Consider the following 7352-nt stretch of genomic DNA (forward strand, 5'->3'; position numbering starts at 1 on the left):
CTCAGACGAGACAGTAAAGAAACACAGGTGTCTGCTTGCGTTGCCTTCTTGCCCGAAGTCAAATTATGTGGAATCCATTGACCCAACTCGTAGTGCTTTCCAAGTTGTTGGAGGTGCTGCCGAATGGTTTCTCCACTCACACTGAATTGTAGTCCTAGTTTCTCACATGTCTGGCCATTGTTCGCCTCAATTGCTGCTTGAAGATCTTCATTTTGTACATATGTTGGTCTTCTGACAAGTAGTGCGTCTTCGAGTGTTTCGTCGCCGTTCTTAAACTTGTTATTCCACCGCTGCACTGTCCACGTAGTCACGACACACTCACCAAAGGGCTGGCATATCTTCTGGGCCGCTCCAGCGGCATTTGGCCCGTTTGAACTCGTACAACCAGGGACGTACGCAGGGAGTGGGTCCTGGGGTCCGCCCCCCTCCCCCACGAAATTTCGAGTTTTGTGTAAATTTAGCCTAATTTTAGGAATTTTAATATAAAATACCCTCATATTGAATTTGAAGCCCTTCCGAAATAAATTCCTGCGTATGCTACTGCGTAACACGCCCTTATGAAGCTCTGTTGAGGTTCCATGTTCCCTCTGTCCTTACGTACGTTCACGGTGTTACTGAAGTGCCACAACCAGGTAGTATGTTGGATATACCCACACCAACAATTGACCTTCTCCTTATCTCCATTCGCACTCAACTCATGGTGTGAGGTCCAATGGAACACAGACCTCCACAAAAGCGACAGAGTTTCTTGGTTACCTTTATAGATTGCGATTTTTCGATTAAATGCATCTGGTTAAAATTTTAGTAGGTAAGCAGAGTTAGTGTTTATAGTCAAGGAAATAAATAAATTTGGTGAAAGTGCTGTTTAGTATCTACATTCGAATAAATTAAATTAAATTGAATTCTCTAACATTACAGTCCATGAAAGACTACTGATGGAAAGATGACTTTTAAGAGATATTTTAGTAGAACATTGACTTGCATTGCATTTTTTTTAAACCAGAGTTCACTACTTCTTAAATCAAGTAGCTGCCAGTCTGTCTCATGATGCTAGATAAACATAGAATTGCTAAACTAAACTGAACTGAAGGCAAGCCCAGAGATTAGTGGCATTTGTGTAACTTTGGCCATAAATTTGATACAAGACTTTTTTTTCTTAATTTTATTGCCACGTTACTTCTAACACTATAACCATCATTATTAACTACTGATACTACTATTACTTCTAACTAAACGTACACTGTACCGAAGTGAATGAAAATATCACAAAACATTAGGTATTATAGACACCTGCAATATTGGGTAGGTATATAGCCTATAATGGTTAAGATCTGATGAAATTACTATCAAGTATTCTTTGTTTGATTTTCTTTTAAACTTAGCGTCTCTTTCAGCAGCAAGGCTATATGATCTACAGCTTGACGTAGGATCCGAACATGAGCTCCCGCTGGGGAATTGAACCCGGGTCTCCCATGCCAAAGGCGCGTATGCTAACCACACAGCCACGATGGAGTTCTCAGATATACTTTTTAAGACAAGGTAATTTGAATCCAATCAGACTATGGTGTGATGTCAGAAGCACATCAAATAATTCGAAACAATTATTTCATTTCTAATTCCTAGAAATTGTCTAATGATAACACTTAAGTAGATATCTTTAACTGTGTTACAGATTTCTCAAGAGCTGCGCTTTGTTCCCAATGTTCAGAAATGCTTAATTTTAAAGCTAAAGTTAGGCGCGCACCCAGAACTGCTGGGAGGGGTCTCAGCTATGGGGGGGGGCGGTTCCATAGTACAAGCGACTACGTCTATGTATTGAACGGGTATTATTCTGCACCCGAAAAAAATGATCATTGAGCTGAGCGAAGCGAAGCTCTTATACTCGGGTTAGCCGTTTGGTTGTCCGCGAACTCCTCCTAGACCGTTTGGCCGATCTCAACCAAACTTAGCACGCTGATAGAGTATGTCGTGCTGAGTGACAACATAGGTCGAAATCAAAAATCCGATGTACCATCGAGGAATAATCACCGAAAAACGCTTCCTCCTAGACCGTTTGGCCGATCTCAACCAAACTTAGCACGCTGATAGAGTATGTCGTGCTGAGTGAGAACATAGGTCGAAATCAAAAATCCAATGTACCATCGAGGAATAATCACCGAAAAACGCTTCCTGATTACGTAGTTTAAGCTCGCTCAGCTCATTTCATTGCAATCGGGTATATACATTGCATTCCTAGTTATAAAATACTTCCACCTATATTTACAGAAAAAAATATACAACTAGATTGTTTATGAAAGAGTACAGATGAAGCATACAATGAAATTTTCCTACTATATCAATAGTTTTCCTGTTAAATAAATATAGTTTTATTGAGAAAATATATGTTGAGCGAGGAAGTATGAGGGGTCTGGACCCGGCGGACTCCACGTGGATGTGCCCCTGGCTAAACTATATAGAAATTTGTAGCACACCTTAATATTGACTCAAGTTAAAGTGAAGATGAGATAACTTTTAATGATAGCTATACAAACCTGGGAACAGATCGTAACGATTTGTATGGACGAAATAAATTGAAGTGGTCTAAAATTGTCCCAATTGGAGTCAATTCATTCGCATTGCACAGCGGAGACAATGAAACAGAAGTTGGAATGCATTTATGTTCTTCAACCTTGGAATTCAGTCATATGAAACGTCACCTGGGGTCATACTTCTTCCATTCTGAGGTCAGGGAAACCATACCATACCATTCTACCATTAGGTCTGGTCCAGCTACACTTTACGAGCAGAAATACCACGAAACCCTCAGGTTCAGAACTAAGCTAGAAATTGATGTAGGATGAGCTCAAAAGGTGAAGACAGGAAGATATTTCAGTAATGTTCGAAGTGTCACATCGCCATGTGGATGGAATGTTCCACTACTGTTTGTTACAAATGTTCCAATCAGTGTAAAAAATGCCAATGAACTGTAAAAAAAAAATCCCTGTTTCCGTGATAGAAAAAAATATGTGCAATAGATGTACTTCTTTGCTATATGCATTTTTTTCTTTTTTTTAATTTTTAGTTTTAAATTACATTCAATTACTAAGAAAGCGCCAAGTCCAAACAGTCCTGCATTTTTTCTTATTATCGATGACAAAATTTTATGACGTATTTAAAATTTAAAAAATGAATGTCGAAATTTTGAAGTGAAATTCAAAATTTCATTGAAAATGTCATAAACAACAAGGGTGTTATTTTTTTCAGTGTAGAATGTATTTTTGTTTGTTTGTTTGTTTATGGATCTATGTTCAAGCAAGAAGTATTCAATATTTTTATAATTTTGTATGAATATAAACTATTCAGCGCTAATATCCAAAAATGTTCCAATTTTTTTCAATGCCTTAACTTCCTACTGGGAAAAATAAACTGAGCGGGTCCCTACGACCCAAACGTTTTTATTTATTTATTTATTATTATTATTATTATTATTATTATTATTATTATTATTATTATTATTATTATTATTATTATTATTATTATTTTATTAGTTGTGCCAGTTAAAGGTTAAACCTACGTATAAGGAATAATATACATTCTTACCTTCAAAAGCCTCTGCTGTTGTCGCCTGCGATCTATTTTTTTACATATGAGAATTGTAGGTCCTATAGTCACCATTGCAATACCAGTCACAATCATAGCCACAGAGCTACTAATCTGTTGCAGACTTCTTCTTCTGACAGGAGCAGAAGTAGGGTCTCCAGTAACATGACTTATTACCAAACTGTCATTGTTGGAAGTTTCAGTATTCACTAAAGACTCATTTTTCTCGTAATTTTCAGTCACTGAAACGTTACAACAAAGCGTAAAATTCATTGTTGTATTGCTGTTGTCTGTAATAAAAGTCGTTTTACTCGTTGTTTCACTAATATAAATATCATAGTCTTTCGGAAACGTCCACGCGCCACGATGTATAAGAAACACACCCACACCCACCCATACACTGAGCTGGAAGTAAGTTATCATACGATTTGAACAATTTTTGGACATTGTTCAACTTCTTGGTTTTGTTTTCAGAAATTTAAAATATATATGTATACGTATGAAAAAGAACTTCACTAAAATAATAAGCACTTATTATATTCTTCCATCACAGTAGCAAAAAACACATCATTCAACAAGTTGAAAGTTTTCACTGTAAGACCAAACCAGATGACAGATAACAAAGACACTGACTGAATTAAACTCAATGACTCATCGGCTAGTTAACATACAAGCAGTCAATGATATTTGTAGCAGATATACATTTTTAAAAAGTTTATCATCAAATGTTGCGCAAAATAAAATAAAGAAGGGAGGATAACACAGCACAAATACATATATATATAATAAGTTGATTATTAAGCTGTCGATTCAAAGACGATAGTAGCTGCAGCCTTCATAGTGCAAACAAGAGTTCTAATCTTTGTGATTCTAACGCCATCTAGAATGTAATTGTTACAATAAACCTATGAAATACTATAGAAGTCATATCTCACAAATGCTGACAATTGACGACGTTGATCTCGGAGCAACCAAGGCGTTTGTTATCTCATGTTAAAAAAAAAAAGTGTTACTTTATAATTATCTTCGCACGTAAAATAAATGATAATACACAATGTATATCTCTATTAAGAATTTTGAATTGAAACTTGTGGCTTTGACCAGGCAATCGTAAAGTTTATGAACGTTAATGTATAGAAAGATATACACAAGCTACTGCTATTTACCGCATTGAGAAGGACGTCCGTCAGTTAACTTAAGAATAGCCTATGTGAAGTAACCACAAAACACATACATACACAATCATAGAGCACACGCACACCGACCGACAACCAGCGCAAAGGGAGGCCAGATAAAAAATAAACAAACGCTTTGTTGCTCCGTATGTTTTTCTTTTATGTGGTAAAGACCTTCAAAGACTGCTTTCGAACGATGCAATAAAGGAATACACTATACTGATTAGGTTACGTGCGAAAATAGTTCCTCTTTCTTCTTCTTTTTCTTTTTCTTTTCTTTTCTACTTTGTATTTCATCTTCTTCTTCCTCCCGTTTCTTGTTTTAAAAGTCGCGTCGCGAACAAAACATCGGATGTAGATATGTCCTTACAGACAACATAAACACGTACTTCTGACGCAAACTGTGTACGCGATGACTTTGTCTGTATGTATGGCATACTTAAAGAATACATAGTTCGAATCTTGTGACTCAACTTGCGTAGCAACTTACGAGTAAGAACAAAAGACATAGACGCAAACAAAACAAATTATTTAAAAAAAAACATAGCTGATAAATTAACTAAAATTAGCTTCAAAATTGAACTCGATTGCTCGTTAAAAAAAGTAAAAAAGTAAAAAAAAAAAACTAATCAATCATCCGGAAAAAGAAATAGTTAATCAATAATAGCAATACGACTGATCTTATCAATATTAAATATCGATACGTCCCTGGCGTACAGGTATGGCACTATATTATAGCTACAGCGTTTCCTTCCGGGTTAAGAATACATATTGTGTTCACAGACACAATATAGACATGTACACGTTAATGCATATAACATAAAATCACACGTGTAAACACTTTTTTCCTGTGCTGAGTTTCGTGGTGCACAATGGAGCGGAATGACCTCAAAGTTTTTTTTTTTTTTTATTTACTAATATCCAGGTAGAGATAGAAGTGTGACTATCATAAGCTGTTATCTAAAGTAATATATATTGATAACGCAGGTAACTTGGTAACAGAATATGCGTTTTTTTTTTTTCTTTATAAGGAATGAGCAGTAGAATTAACCGTTTTTTCAGGATGCATCAAATATTGAAACGATATTGTCATCCCTTGTGTTTAATTACCGCTAAACGCTAAAAAAAAAAATCACCCATTTGTCTGACTGCAGAAAAAAAAACTTGCTTTTCTTCGACTGCAAAATACCAAATGAACAAGTAGTAGTGTCAGTGTACACCACTTGAAAGAATTTTGTTTTTCATAGTGTCCTACACTATGTGAAAGTTGAATTTTTGCATTTCCCCTAACTTTCCATTCCCCACTCCGACATTTCAGTAAGTTAAATATGAATATTTGAAAGTAGAAAACGTTATATATATTTGTTCTCATTATCTGTACATGCGGTAAGAATGCAGATTGAGATATTGTGGATACGGATATAGATACTGTGGATGCTCTACGAATGCAGATGTAATATATGTCCGCACAGATCCCTATCTACTTCAGTTCGGTTAGACTCTAGAATATCCTGTGAATTTGAGAAATAACATTAAATTTTACAGTTTGTAATTGGCAGTCATCTCATCCTAATGATTCCGACATAGATTGTTTGGGTCTTTTTCTTATTTGATGAACACGTCGTTTGATCATTTTGGAAAATATTTGAATATTAATTTATGTTTCTGATCAAAACATAATTGCACTTTTCACCTGCGCTATATTTAGGAGTGGTGTTTTCTGTATGAAAATTTGTCATATTTCATTCGTTTCTTTCATAGAAATAATAATAATAATGAAGATGACGCAAAGAATAAACAGCAGTGAAGAGCGTCCCTTTCAAATCTGCCGTAAGAAAGTTTCAGTGAGGAAGCCATCAAAGAAACACACATTACACTTCAAAAATTAACATAACTATCTTCTCGTATTCGGTGATATTGAAATGATTTTAAAGCTTTTAAAGTAACCTTCAACTGCAATGTGAAAATGTGTAATAGTAGTTTGTAATTACTGGAATATTTGCACTTAATAATTAAAACATAATAAAAATGGCTTTTTTCCATTTTCTGTTGGTATATCTCAAAACGTGTTGCCGATATAAATAAAACCACATCGTTTTCTACATTGTACACTTAAAATTCTCGAATTTGTACAAGAATGACGTTTATACCTCTACTCTATGAGAAGTTATGCTTGTTTGAAGCTTACGCAACAAATTCTGGCAACGGTCATATCGATTGCGCCATATCTCCTAAATCCGCAACAGGATTTTTTTGGGACTTTTTGTAAGCAATATCTCTCAAGTAGTACTAACTATATGTTCCAGTAAGTTTCGCTTTGTTCTTTATTTATATCCAGGTTGACCTCCAAATTCTCCTTATTTCTATGTACTACAATGTTATATCAAAGAATATATGTAGTTTTATTTCTCTTCCCCCTCTGGAGGATATGACTCTGCTGCTTGGAAAATAATCCATAAATGTACCAATGTATTTTTATTATAAAGTAATTTGAAATATTAGGGAAGATAAAATACCAATAAAAATAGCCTGAATCTGAAAATATACTTAAAAGCTATAATTAGATTTTCTTATTAGTGGCACTAAAAGGAATTTTAT

General features: G+C 35.1%; 1 protein-coding gene across 2 annotated transcripts in view; it reads right to left on the reverse strand.

Moving 5' to 3' along the window:
* LOC145688476 (uncharacterized) overlaps positions 1-5044 on the reverse strand; it is a 58132-nt gene extending 53088 nt beyond the window's left edge. For both annotated transcript variants that reach the window (XR_014131914.1, XR_014131915.1), the window contains exon 1: positions 3580-5044. The gene's annotated coding sequence lies outside the window, so the exon portion shown is untranslated. The remainder of the gene's footprint in view (positions 1-3579) is intronic.
* Between the last annotated feature and the right edge of the window lie 2308 nt (positions 5045-7352).

This window comes from Thermobia domestica, chromosome 1, assembly GCF_964235325.1.
Source record: "Thermobia domestica chromosome 1, izTheDome1.hap1.1, whole genome shotgun sequence".
NCBI classification, from domain to species: Eukaryota; Metazoa; Arthropoda; class Insecta; order Zygentoma; family Lepismatidae; genus Thermobia; species Thermobia domestica.